Raw genomic sequence first — 15,549 nt, 5'->3', positions numbered from 1 at the left:
CTGTCTGTAGGTACCACGGTTTATTTATCCATCCACCTGCTGAAGGACATCTTGATTGCTTCCACGTTTTAGCAACTATGAATAAAGCTGCTATAAACATCTGTGTGCAGGTTTTTGTGTGGACATATTTTTCAACTCCTCTGGGCAAACACCAAGGGGTGCGATGGCTGGATCATATGGTGAAAGTATGTTTAGTTTTATAAGAAACTTCCAAACTGTCCTCAAAAGTGGCTGTACCATTTTGCGTTTCCCATCCGCAATGAATGAAGTTTCTTTTCCTTTTTTAGTAACATCTATACACATCTTCAAATATCGTGTCCTTATTTCCTTCTCACAATTTCTGGAAGCAGAAGCAGAGGGAGGAGACAAACTTACCCCCAGAGCTGCCTCCAAACCAGTCAGGCCTCTCAGACTTGCTGTATCCAACTCTTCAGGCCCTCCTCCTCTGGGGAAAGGTCCAGAGGCCTGATGTTCTCTATAGTTTTTGTCTGGCTTCTGAAAAATGTGGGAAAAAGGGTTATGTTGATTGTTACTCCCGCTTCATTGTCATTGCAGCAGTACTTGTGATGATACCACAAAGTTTCTCATCAATATTCAGTTCATGGTCCCCTCTCAAGTAATCCCCTAGACAGGAAGAAAGGTTTAAAGTGCAGTTCTTGCAAAGGAAATGAGCTGTTTCTTCTCCCATGCATCAGAAATAGGAATGCCTTTGATTTTGCCAATTTTGAAAATGCGGAAGTAGAAATGAAGCGGGCACAGCCAGTCTTAATGTATTTCTCCTCACTGACCCAGCATTTTATTTTCTTTTTGAGACAAATTATAGGAACTGACATCATTGTGACAAGATCATAGGATCCTCCCTTTTTACATATTTCTGAAAAGTATACCTAAATTTTATAAAATAAACCTTACTAAAATAGGAATAACATGTTATGTGTTGGAGGTCATCCTTCATCTCCAAGTTCTTAGAGAATAAACTTGGACTCAACAGATTTTTTTTTTTTTTTTTAATTTTGGAGTCAGATTCAGGCTGCCTTTAAATTCAGAGCAGGGAAATTATTGAAATATTTAACAAATTGAGCTTAAAGGAAGTTTAGAGGTTATCTGTTCCAATTAACATATCTTGCAGGTAAGGAAATTACATCCCAGAGAACTCTGTGGTCCCCAAGAAGAGAAAGAAAAGACAGTGAAAGTGAAATTCCCCAGAATCTAGACATTTAAAAATAACTTAGTCCCAGGGGTGAGCTGGAGCCAGCTCATATAAGGTCATGAGAGCCAACTAGGCACATGTCTTCCCAACTCCACATGCAGTGACATCATATCAATAGTTTGAAATCGGCCTTGGAGGGAGTATTTACAGCCATGGAAGTGAGCAAGCAGTACTACAAATGAGAACTTTCTTTAGCGAGCTGGTCGTTAAACGTTTACCAGGACACCACTGCTCAACTCACAGAACTGAGCCTAATATTTGATAGAGTAGAATACGTAAGTGGTTTAGGCATGGTTTATTAGACGCTGAGAATATCAAAGGAAAAGTAGCAGATGGGTTTTGCTTGATCAGTTTTATTTGACAACTTTAACATTCAAGTGTTTATTTACTTCAGTGGCTCTAGGAACATGCTGATAGGTCAAATTACTATATTATTGCTTTACTGTTATTTAAATATGGAATAATCAATATGGCTACGGTGACGGCTATAAGCATGTCTATTGAAAATATGCTTTCATCTTTAAACTAGACATAAATACGTATGATACAGTTTAACAGTTTTTCATAGAAAATGTTTTATCTTGTTACCCTGTCATTTGGCCACTTATGAAGAGGAAAGTGGATTTTTTTTTTGCAGTTCATTTAATAATCAGATCACGTGGTCAGCGTTCCAACATTTTATGCAGCATTTCCATAGTTCCCAGCTGATGTAATACATTAACTCGGTTTGGAATCCAGTTTCAATCAAACTAATTGATTGAAATTAGTGAATCAGTTATAATGTCCCCATACCAGCCTTACCAACTGGAAAGGTGCATCTTGAAGCAGGAGTCAACAGCTATTTAGAATTCTCCCAGCCTTTCTGTCCTTAGCACAATTGCTAGATGTATCAGATTTTTTTTTTAAGTCATCACACGTAGGCTTTCCAAAGAGACACTTCTAAAAATATATTTCAGTTTCTGCGGGTCACATGTATTTTTCAAGCAGTGGAGGGAAAGCTTTTTTGTTGTCTTCTGAATAGTTGTTAATGGATAGTAAATGCAGCTATAGATGAAATGAGGGTCCCAGAGGAACACCTGTCTTGCGGTAGGGAATTTGAACCACCCCCTTTACACCCTTCTTTCTTTTTAAAATGTGACTCAGTGACAATCATAAAGAGGTACGCGCGCATACACTAAGAAACCAGACTAGAACCTTGCAATTTATGCATCAGGGTGGTATATGGTATTAAATGAGAATGTTTGCGCTCTTGGTGAATTTTAAAGCTCTCTGGGTCATTTCCAAGCATTCTGACATATAGAAGAAAACGTGTAAAGGGATTCAGAAGGAGAGGTCATTAATCAGGAAAATGGCCAAAGGATGGAGAATTCCAGGAAAAAAGACAAACTTAAAAGGCATTAATAAATCCTGTTTGAATTACTTTAACATATTCTAGCCGAATACATAAATCAAGCAGAAAACGTTAGTGTTATGTGGACTAAAGTGATCTCATAATGGGCTTGGCATCTTACTTTGATATAAAGAGGGAGACCTGGTGGATTGGAACTATAGACACGTCAACTGGGACCTGTAATTACCTGATTTTGACAAGTTTGATGTGACTTGGTACAACTGTGTTTCTGTAGGGACAGTTGCTTTGAATGCTGTCAGACCCCTTTTAGGGAACAGATCCTGGGAAGAATGATTATCACCATCAAACCCTGTTGGGCAAAAGAACCTGAGAAGAGATTGGATTTTTCCTTGTTTAAGGTCTTGGTAGGATGAATTCATATGGATGGCCAGAAATTTTCTTTTCACCTTTTGAAAAAATTTCTCTTTGAGAAAGCAGTGAGTTCCAATCTTGGTCTTGGTTGGCGTCTGTGGGTTAGACCATGGGCTGTGGAGTGGGACCCCCGGGGTGTGCATCCCATTCCGGCCCTCACCAAGTATGGGACCTTGAGTTAGCTGCCGAACCCCTCTATGCCTTTCTTCCTTTTCAATACATCAGGGATAATAATAATAGTACCTATTTTACAGTTGTGAGGATTAGATAAGGCAATAGGTATAAAGTTCTTAAAGAGTTTCTGATACACAGTAAGCACTTGGCAAGTGTTCACTAGTATTGTTAGTAGGAACTGCTGGCCCAGGATGCTAATCAGCCTTAGAGCCTCAGCACCTGCTGGGGGCGGAGCACAGCCAGGCTTGGGGCTGGCACAGGGAGCTGGCTCAGCTGTGGGATCCCTCTGTGAGTCGCTGCTTTTGCATGGCTCCCAGTTCTGCACGGATCTGCTCAGAGGCTCAGAGGAAAACCTCTTTAACCCCCTAGTTTGAGTGTTGGCCGAGGCAAGCTGTCCCAGGCTGTGACTAAGCAGATTCAAGATTACAGCCTCTTTTAGGTAATTTGGGTAATTTGTGGGGCTGCATATTTAACTCAGTAGGCAGGTAAAAGATGTGATATACCAGTGTTTAGTCACTTCTAACTGCTTGAGATGATTACGCAACTTGAAATGCCACGAGACGTGGGAAGCAGGGTATGAGTCGGTGAAGACTTAATCCTTTTGCCCTTTCATTTGGAAAGCCTCCTCCTTGGTGTGTCCTCCCACTGTGCGGACTCTTAAACTTGGTTTCACAATTATCCCAGAGGGGTGATAGTGGAGCCAGTGTTCTAGGTGTCTACAGAGCTATCTTACATCCTACCTCTGTTTAGCATCCCCAACACCCAGACCCTGGGCTAGGCGCTCGGAACAAAAAGATAGGTAGGCAGATCCCTAGTTCTTAGGAGCCTGAGTCTACTTGGGTAGAGGAAGAGGAAACAGATGGTTCCAACGCAAAGAGACGGTGTCGTAGTCTGGGCACAGACAAAGCATCACTGGACATAGGCAATGAAGAGACCAGCCCTGCCTGGGAGAGTTGGGAAATCCTCATTGAGGAGAACACTTGGGCTGATCCTCAGAGGATGAGTAGGATTTTTCTCACGGATGAAACCAGGTGTGGAGGCACGTTGCGGGGGGAAGAGTTTCAAGAATTGAAGAGCATTCTAATCAGAGGAAACAGTCTGCACAAAATACATTTGGCCTTTAGGTTTCACACGTATTCCTTAAAATATGCACATATGATCTGCAGTGCGTTGAACTGGATATCTCTGCCATTATGGAGCACAGACTAGAGAGGAGACGACTATGGAAGGAGACTGTGACATAACGTAAGTGCTCCAACTGTCAGCAGGAAATAGGGATATCAGCCGGCAGAGCATTTGGGATCCAGTGGAAACTCACAGTGAAGGTGGTACTTGAGTAGGGCTTATGGAGTGAGTGGTGTCCCCCAGGAAGGCAGAGGAAAGAATGTGTGTGAAGGCAAGAAGGCAGTTTGTGTGCACACACCACAGACGGAAAGAAGATGGGTGGGACCGGAGCACATTGCGTGAGTTTGAAATTGTAGAGGGGAGACTGGGTAGGATCAGAGAATGCAGGGCTCCCTGTGATACTCAACAGCAATGAGGACGATGGATTGGCCAAGGCCAGAGCTGGAGGCAGGGAGAGACTTAGTTCACCTTTCGGGTTTGGCAAAATGCAATAGAGGCCTGAGCTGGGGCAGTAATAGCAGGGATGGAAAATCGATTGACAATCCAGATATTTTAAAATGTGGAATAGCCACGACCTAGTAACCAATTGGTTATGGAACTATAGGAAGGGGAATGGAGGCCCTCTAAGTTTCCCCCTTGACCTACTAAGTTCTATTCACCAGTTCAGGGAACAGAGGCTGGGGCAGATACTCATGGGACAGGTTAAGGGGCTTATACATATGCAGGTGTGTTTTAGGGTGTCTGTGTGGCATCCTGGTGGAGGATGCCTCAAGAAGTGAGCACATGGGTCAGGAACTAGGGAGAAGTGTTCATATTTACTAAATTCACAGGTGGGTAAGATTTCCCAGGTCACAGATTCTTGTTCAGTGGCTCATCAGTGATTGCATTGTGCCAAAGTCTGGATGCCCTCAACATTGTATTAGTTTTAGGTGTACAACATAATGATTCGACACATGTACATGTGGTGAAATGAACAGCACCATGAGTTTAGTCCGTCACCATTCTTTTCTATATTTGCCGTGACCTAGCAGAACATTAGGAAGCCTTGTGCTAGGGAAACCGTGGTGAGAGACAGAAGAGAATTGGCGACACCACCCACCCCCTGCAAGGAACATCCATTTTAAAGGGGTTCAGAGAGAAGAGGAGGCAGCGCTAGCATCTGAGGAGGACAGAAAGACAGAGGGGAATCAAGAGGAAGCCAGGGGCTTCCCTGGTGGCGAAGTGGTTGAGCGTCCGCCAGCCGATGCAGGGAACACGGGTTCGTGCCCCGGTCCGGGAAGATCCCACATGCCGCGGAGGGGCTGGGCCCGTGCGCCATGGCCGCTGAGCCTGCGCGTCCGGAGCCTGTGCTCCGCAGCGGGAGAGGCCACAACCGTGAGAGGCCCGCGTACTGCAAAAAAAAAGAGGAAGCCAGGGGAGAAAGGGGTTTTCTAGCGAAATGCAATGGCCAGCAAGTTCACACGCAGCAGAGACCCAGGGAGGGCTGACTGTGGTCCTTTCCTTTGGTGCCTTTATCAAAGGTTGTTTATCCAGTGATAGAAGCCCGGTTGCCGTGCACGGAAGAGTGAACAGGGGTTAGAACCTGGAGTTACTAAACATTGATTCGTGGTTCAAAGGTGTTGGCTGAGAAAGAAAGGTGAGAGCAAGTACCCTAGCTAGCGAGAGTGGGACAAATGTCAAAGAGGTCTGGTTCTGTTTTTCAGTTATGCACAGAGATGTAGCTAATCTGATTTCCCTGGTTAGGTTACAAGCTCCCCGAAGAAGCAACCGCGTTGCCCACAGTGCTGGGCATGGTCCAGACGCTAATTCAGGATATGCAGATTTACGTGCTGATTTTTGTCACAGAATTATTCAAACAACATTAATTATGTGTGCATCAATTTAAATGTAATTTCTGAATACATTTACAAACATATGTATGGAAACATTTCATAAGGCGAGAAAGCAGATTTTGTGAAGTTAACTAACGATAATGAAGCTATCAAAAGTATTGTGATTCAATAGATAATTATATTCTTTCTCTTCTTTTATCTGGACTTACTTGAAGGTGTAACAAGATATTTTGTGCCCACTTTTCCCTACACACTGGCCTTTCTCCTACATTCATCTGTTAAGTAACATTTTCTCTACCATAGCGCTTGGACCATATGTTCCCCTTCTGTAGTGTTTTGACTTATTTTTGGTGGGGTAAATGGTACGTGGGGGCGGGTCTCATCATTCTCAGATACCAAGTAACTATACTAATTAGTCTTAAGCATGAAATCAACTCTTCCTGGGCAAAAATTTGTTGATCAAAAATAACACCCTATCTTCGCTCTTAAATTGAAAGCTATATATTGGTTTATATTGGGTAAAGCATGCCCCCCAAAACATGCTTAAAGTTTCTGTTTGTACTAAGATGTGTCATTTAAGCTCAGAAAAGTGTTAGAACTGATTACAGATCATAGTAAATGGACTCTATTTTCAAGTCCCATTTTTAATTTAAGCTTGTACCAAATCTAGTAGGATTTCCAGACATTCATATAAAGATACAATATGGATGTGAGAAGAAAGAGACCTTTAAGTAAGAAAATATGCCCTTTAGAATAATAAAAAGAACTTTAAAATCCGGTGAACTGATTGAATACATAGCGGAAGCCTCTCATTAGTAGAAGTTTGAAAGTACATAGTTATTAGTGTGTGGTGGTTTCTGTTTGCATTTTCCTGAAATGAAGTTGGTGGTAGATATTAAAAGATGCTTAAATCTGCAAATAAAAAGACTAGTTATCTCAGTCAAATTCCATTTTATGCCAAGGTTTCTTAACGGTGTTTTGTATCTGGAAGTTGCCCCTTGTATATGTGCTTGTATACTCCGCGTCGGCTAATATTTTGAGTGCTGTGACGACTGGTTCTACTTTCCCCAATTAACTTCCCGTTAATATAACTTGTACCATTTACTCTCATTTGAAACACTAGTGTATTTTTCAGACTTACACAATTTTGTCACCTTTTTAGAGGGACAGGAAATGCAATTTTATTAATTCTATTACCTTGTTTTAAATCAGATGCTTGAAAAACACCCCATTTCAAACTAGCCCTAAGAACCATGTGCACCAGAACCAGAAGGCTGTCAGTTAAAGCCACATCTCAATTCTAATATCAAACCTCAGATTTCACAGATCTCATAATATCTGAGCTGTGAATATTGGCTTCAGGCATCAGCTTGGCATTTAAAAAAAATCTTTAAGACCACATGGACATTTCACTTTGCCAGAATATCTACTTCTCATATAATGCTCACAAATATAACACTTTAACTAAAACATCCAATTTTATCACATTCCGAGAGTCAGACATCGCTTTTTGTTTGGGGAGTTCGTTTTTCTTCTTTCCATTTCCAGCCTAGAGCATACTTTTCATCCATTTTATATTGATTGGTTAATTGATTAGGTAATCAAAATTACTGCTCAAAAATGCATTCTAAACACAAAAACCATTTTTCTCTTAGAAGTTTTGCTCGAGACTTTCACTCTAGGAAATTAAAGAGTATAGATAGAAGTAAAGGACAAGAGAAAGCTGTGGTGGGTAAAAAGAAAGAGGTTCAACTGGAAGGTGAGAGAATTAAGAAAATTTAATATTTGAGACAGTAGCGTTTCTTCCAGATGAGATGGATACTTTTTTTTTTTTTTCGGTACGCGGGCCTCTCACTGTTGTGGCCTCTCCCGTTGCGGAGCACAGGCTCCGGACGCGCAGGCTCAGTGGCCATGGCTCACGGGCCCAGCCGCTCCGCGGCATGCGGGATCTTCCCGGACGGGGGCACGAAGCCGTGTCCCCTGCATCGGCAGGCGGACTCTCAACCACTGCGCCACCAGGGAAGCCCGGATACATATTTTTGTACTGGGAATACTCTGTGTTTTATATTTACCTATATTTTCGGTATTATATGTAATACCAAAAATATGTATGTAATACATATTTGTATGTAATATTCATGATGAATGTTTGCATAACCCCCTACACTTTACAAAGCCGCTCTCAGATCTTATCCTATTTTATCCTTTCGTCTTACCTACTGCAGTGGCAACGCCTGACAACCCCGAGGCATGTCTGTATTTCCCTGACACATCACAGAGATTTGAATGTAACCAAACTGATAATTCTTTGAGCAGTTAGGTATCTGCGGGGTATTTAAGTGCAATATCTCACCCACAAACACAGACATATTATAGTCAGTGTTCAGTGGAGGCTGCAAGAAAGAGGTGCTGACCTTGGCATCAAATCCAGTTTAGTTCAAAAACAAAGTCATTTCCAAATAAAGTAAGGGCAGATGTTGCTGAGAAGTTCCTGAGTTACTGTTACAGTGTGTGTCTGCAGTTGAAGGACCCATGAGTTTTTATTGTCTCTCCAAGAAGACTTTCCACTTAGGAAGTGCTGAAGGGATGAGCATGTCAGGCAAGAGCCTCCCAGGGCCTCACCAGCCCGAGTAGCCTGTTAAAAAGATGAGCAAGGGATTTTTACTGTCCTTCTCCCCAGGAACAAACCTAGTCTCTTAAACTTTTTGACACATTAATTACTCAGGAACTCCCATACTATATCACATCTTATTCAATTTTTCAAATAACCCGTTTCCTAATATTTGTAATCCTACGGTAAACCAATGTTCTTCTCCCAAAAAACACCCCTAATGAAATGACACCTACTATTTTTAAAAAGTTACAACAAACATCTTAAATTTTAAAATATTTTAATTTTTATACAATTTTAAATGTTACTTTCCATTTACAGTTATCACAAAATATTGGCTGTATTCCCCGTGTTAGACAGTACATCCTTGAGCTTATCTTATACCCAATTTTTTGTACCTCCACTCCCCTACCTCTATATCATTCCCCCACCCCCCAACTGGTAACCACTAGTTTGTTCTCCATATCTGTGAGTCTGCTTCTTTTTTGTTATATTCACTAGTTTGTTGTATTTTTTAGATTCTACGTATAAGTGATATGATACCGTATTTATCTTTCTCTGTCTGACTTGTTTCACTTAGCATAATGCCCTCCAAGTCCAACCATGTTGCTGTAAATGACAAAATTTCATTCTGTTTTATGGCTGAGTGGTATTCCATTGTATAAATATACCACATCATCTTTATCCATTCATCTGTTGATGGACACTTAGGTTGTTTCTGTATCTTGGTAATGGTAAATAATTCTGCTATGAACATCGGGGTGCATGAATCTTTTCAAATTAGTGGTTTTGTTTTAAATTTTTAAAAAACGTTTATTTAGGGGAAGTTAGATCTGGCCATCTGTTGCCACATATTCAACTCGTAATGTGGTAAATGCAATATGAGGACATAAATCTGTTTCTGTTCACTGATTCATTAATCATGGGCCCTAATGTAACTGCACAGCACCGCTCGCAGTTTAAACTTGGATTATGATGGTAAAGGCTAGTTCTGGGATACACCATTTATTTGTGATTGCCAAATAACAAATTAAAATAAAATTCAATGTTTTGGGGTTTTTGAATCTCTCGTGTTGGAGAAAATATGCAAATTCATGTGAGATGCAAAACAGGATGAAATGCAGTTTGTACATATGGGAATCCAGGAGCAGGTGGTGTTCTTTTGCTCTTACTCTAGCAAATTTTTTAGAAGCTTGGTATTTTAAGATCTCAGAGTCTAAGAGTTTCTCCTGCCAATAGTTTTGACTAGAATATACTGTATCACCAGGCTTACCTACTTCCAGATCTAATAGAAGACAGGAGATTCTCAACTATTTTCATAGATTCTTGGGACAAGAAACCATTCATCAATTTTTATGTTAAAATCAATTAAAATTAAATAATTAAAAATAATTACTTCAACAATTTTTTATTACATGCTCAGCCTATGCCAGGCGTTATTCTGGGAGGTAGAAAGGCAGTGATGAACATTATCCCCGTATTCCCTGTTCTAGTGGCTCTAACAATCTTAAAGGTCACCTTAGTCAAATTTTACTACAGTGATGTATGAAAATTGTTTTAAAAAAAGCTGTTTTCTAAAGATTTCTTTTCTTAAAAATGCATATACACTATTTTAACCAAACATGAGTATTTTTCTCCATCTTTTGGCCAGTTTTTTCTTTTAACTATTCATATCCCCGTCAACAGAAGAAAGTATTGGTTATGTAGCCAACACTGTCTTTATTTTCCTTTTCCTGTTTACTTATAGATTGAAGGAAAAAGTGAGAATTTCTTCTGTTGTCTTAAGAAATGCCTCATTACAATTTACAGATTTAAGTTAGTCCAAAATAAGAAAACAATCTTTCTACTTCTGCTGAAAAACTTACTCTGTAAAACCTGAATCACTGCTTTCAGCAGCCTCTGTTGAACGAGGTGCTGGATCGTGTCCACCAGCTGACACTCCCAGTGGTCCTGGCATTTGCATAGCCCCATCCTGCAAAGGTTTCCACTCAGCTTTGAAAAGCATTAAACAGTAGTTGTCATTGGGCAGATGTGGGCTCCGGTTCTAGGGAAAATCAGAAATGCCTTGTGTATAGTATAATCAGTTCTTTTACTCCATTTTCACATAGTCTGAATAAAATCCTGCCCAACCATTAAATAGAGTTATTTAAACAAAATGAACATATTATTTTAAAGTTTGTTTTTATTTTCATTAATCATTCATACTGTCTTCTCTAACTTAAGAACAGAAGAAACTTCAAGTACTAGTTATGTAATCAAATTGGTCTTTACCTCCTTCTTCCTGCTCACTCATAGATTGAGGAAATATGATGCTGGACTGTAGAATAATATCAAAGATTCTTAGATTCTTTAGAAAAGGAAGAAAACCAGGTAGGGTCCTTTACATGATACAGCCTGGTGCAAAGTATCATCTTTACTGGAAATAAGAAGTTATGACCCATACTTTTTCCACAAAATAGCCAGTGGGCTCACAGAGTAATAATTTTCATTCATTTTTTAAGTAAAAATGCTCACTTTTGAGGTTAGAAAATTTCAAATACTCTCCCCTGCTCCCACTGTGAAGATGTGCATGGTATGCATATAGCGTTTGTATTTAATGTCCATTGATCTGTGAAAATGATGAAGAATTGAGTAATACTCAAACATTTTTGTGCTTCATTCAATATAAGAGTATTTGTGTACATCTGAAGAATAATAACATGGACGTCTTGGAGATTTATTCAGACTACAGTTAATGAATGGTACCTACACATGGATGGGATGACTGCCCGTAATAGCTCTGTGGTCCCACGGCACTTCAGAAGGCCCAGGTGTAGTATGGAAGGTATAACGGGGTTCTCAAGGTTGAGTAATGTATGGATCCTTTCAAAAGAAAAAAAAATTACTGGACCACTGGATTACTGGACCAAAATTACTGGAATTGACTTAAATTATTTTTGACATGTACACATGCAACATAATAACCATGTTCAACCTGTACATATGCAAACCTGGTTGTAAACTCCGTACACTCAGAGCCCTTGTCCAACCATAATATCAAAACAAATTAACAATGAAATAGAGAATACAAAATCAATTAAGATCAAATTAACAAAACTAATTTAATGTGGCAAAACATGTTGTTGGGCTGAAATTAAATTACCACTCACAACGTGACTATGGTATTAACTATTATGGCAACAGGGATTTTGATTTCTGAATGAGTATGTATTTCAAGGGCCAGGTGATAGTTTTCTGGTAGAACATAGTAAAGTCTTCATTTCTTCTTTGGATTTACTTGGTGCAGATAAATCATTGACTTATTAGGTTCATCTTATAGTCCTCTTTAGTATTACCTTTTACTATTGCAGAAGAGATTATGTTATTTTTTTAGACTATCATCTGAATAAAAGCATCAAATGAAATCAATTCCTATAGAAAATTTGCAGAATCTTAAAAACATGTCCAAGAACTCCTGCATCCCCATTCTCCATGACCACAGACACCTGTTTGAAACCAGTGCCCTAGAAGATAGTGTTAAAGAGCAAAATTCAGCTAAGTTTGAAAATCTAATTGGCCTTATTCAACAATACATGAGTTGAGCAGCATCCCATATAGCAAACAGAAAGAAGCTCTAGAGAGCTACATAGAAAGGGAGACTTTTATAGGCAGAAGGGGACAAGGAAAGAGTGTATTACCTCATCTTTCTTTGGGGGATAAAAGGGGTCTGTCAGGCAGGTTAGCTCACTAGTGCTGACCAAGAAATTCCAGATTGTCTGGTTAAAGGTTACATTCCTGGGAGAGGTTGAAACTGCAGTTAGGTTAGGTGTTAAGTCTTGGTTTGCTGACGTGGAGCTTAGCACAAGTGACTCCATTTTGGGCCTGTGGTCCTTTTTTTTAAAAACAATAGTAAACTTGTTCTGAACCTGTACTGTGTGAAAGGGTAGTCTCTGTAAGAATAGCACAGAAGTTTGAAATTCAGTGTCATGTTATAAAGCATTTAAATGTGATTTTTCTACATAGTTTATTGCAGGTTCACAACTAACCCGTATTGTTCCTTTGTGAAAATTAGAACCAGGTGCCCCTCCCAGCTGGCACAGTCCCAGGCAGGGCCTTAGCTACAGGGCCCAGGCAGATTTCAACAGGATCTGCCCTCTGGCTCTGCCCCCTGGCTCCATGCCTTCATGCTATGACAACCTGCACAGCTGTACCTGGCAGACCCAGTATATTAAAAAGCTAAGGAAGCAAGAATCCTCTTCTTCTTTTTATTTTCCAAAGAAAGAAATCCTGACTCTCAAACTGACTCATTAGCTAAGATAAACCTCTTTGTAATGTCATATTTACTTCAGTTAATTAAAGCAAATGCACTGGGAGATACTCCATGCAGTTTCCTTCAGGAAATTATTCTTGGTAACCTCATCTTAAATAAAAGACACCTCTACCCATAAGTTCCATTTCTACTAATTTCCCTAATTTTGTTGCATTCTTCCCATTCTTTTCCGTTTGATATAATTGACCAAGTAGTCAAACCCTAATTTCAAGCTCCCCACACCTTCTTGGTTGCTTTTTATTTATTGAAGATACTATTTTCTTGCTATCTGTTATATTGTGATTTATAAGAAACGTATATTTGGCCATTCAGACAGCCAAAATATATTTTTCATATATATTTGGTCTTTGTTCAGGGTTCCTGGCTGGTAGCTCCTAAAACCCTTGGAATATCCTGTGATAAAAGCAATAAAGGTGTCTTTTGTTATGTTAATTAGGTGACTTTTGGAAAGTCTTTAGGTGACTTAAGGATGGGGGCTGGTTGCCAAGAGAACCAGCCAAGTAATTAGAGGGTTGGAACTTTCAGTCCCACTTCTGGGAAGGGGAGAGGGTTTGGAGATCAAATGAATCCCTCAATGGCCAGTGATTTAGTCAAGCAAGCCTATGTAATGAAGCCTCCATAAAAACTCAAAAGGATAGGGTTCAGAGAGCTTCCAGGTTGAAGGAGACTTGGGGAGAATGGAGATTTGGGAAGAGTGGCACACTCAGAGAGAGCATGGAAGATCCACACCCTTTCCCACATACCTTGCCCTTCCATCTCTTCCATCTGTATCCTTTATCATGTCCTTTTATAATAAACTGGTAATCCAGTAAGTAAAATATTTCTGAGTTCTGTGAACTGCTCTGGCAAATAAATTGAACCCAAGGAGTGGGTTGTTGGGCTCTCCAATCTATAGCCAGTCAATCAGTCAGACACACAGGTGACAACCTGGGCTTGCGACTCCCTCTGAACTTGGTGGCAAACAGGGGTGGAGGGGCAGTCTTGTAGAATTGAGCCCTTAACCTGTGGGATCTGATGCTATCTCCAGGGTAGATAATATCAACATTGAATTGAATGGTAGGACACCCAGCTGGTGTCCAAGCGTCGCTTGTTGGTGTGGGAAACCCCATTCCACACATTGGAATTGGTCATGAGACCACTGATTTATTATATGATAGGGGCTAGAAAGAAATGTTTTTACTATCTTCTATGACAGTGTTTCTCAGTAGCAATACAGGGATATATATTTTTTCTCTCTTTTGCTCAATGTATCTATAGCTTAATTTAAATAAAGTGTCCTTTTCATACAGATAGAGCATTTCGAACAGGAATGCATCATGGAGGGTTATGTAATACTGTTATCTTGACTATTACTCACTGAGCTTTTAAGTGCTATTTACAGGTCATTTCTCAATGGGCAAGCCCACTTGTGTTCCCACTCTACTCTAGCCCAGACAAGAGGAGGGAAGAGAGAAACATATCAAGAAACTGAGGCAGGGATCCCTCAAATGACACCTTGGGGACAGGAAGTTTAGCAGGATTTAGGATTTCAAGAAGCTGACTGTGAAAAAAAAAAAAAATATATATATATATATATATTTTTTTTTTTTTTTTTTTTTTTTTCTTGCGGTACGCGGGCCTCTCGCTGTTGTGGCCTCTCCCGTTGCGGAGCACATGCTCCGGACGCGCAGGCCCAGCGGCCACGGCCCACGGGCGCAGCCGCTCCGCGGCACGTGCGATCCTCCCGGACCGGGGCACGAACCCGCGTCCCCCGCATCGGCAGGCGGACTCCCAACCACTGCGCCACCAAGGAAGCCCGAAAATATTTTTAAAATATTAAAAATAATAAAAATTATTGTTACTGTCGCTTAAATATTTAAAATCTTTGACAGGTATATGCCTAATAAAAGCCCAATATCTAGAAGACAGAGCAATGGAAGCATTCCATTTTGCATGGGGAAGGGGGTTTGGGGACAGAGAGAAGCCATTCCATTTTGTGTGTGTGTGCGTGCATATACTTAAACATTCTGCAGTGGCAACTTTATATGTGAGCATCAGGGCCTGATACACAGAAACAGATAATTGCTGTTATGCGATTGTGAGTTTGTATAGTAAATCCTTTCTTCTCTAAGCTTCAGACCCAGCAGAATTATGCAGAGGCAGTTCAACTTAGTCTATTATAGCCATTATCACAGAGTAAGTCTTTGCCAGATCCCTTCCAAGGCACAGAGCACACGGAGCTGCCTTCTATGTAGAGTCAAAGCCTTGGATATACCCCCAAATACCTTCATTCGCGCACATAATGACCTCCTTGGTTCAAGCAAATAAACAACTGCACACTCAAGGCAGGTACTTTGACATGCTGCTTTCCTGGTGTTTTCATACATTCGTTCAAGGTACCTTAAGGTCATCTAAACACACCTAAGCAAAAGTTATGGAAAGGGATCTCCAAAACTTTAGAGAGGTATACAAATCTCAAATGGATAATTTCTGAAATACTAGAGTGCAGACTGACTCCAGACTTCATCCTTGTCATCCCCTATGTGA

This window comes from Phocoena sinus, chromosome 11 (genome assembly GCF_008692025.1).
Source record: "Phocoena sinus isolate mPhoSin1 chromosome 11, mPhoSin1.pri, whole genome shotgun sequence".
NCBI classification, from domain to species: Eukaryota; Metazoa; Chordata; class Mammalia; order Artiodactyla; family Phocoenidae; genus Phocoena; species Phocoena sinus.
This window is presented reverse-complemented; position numbering follows the sequence as displayed.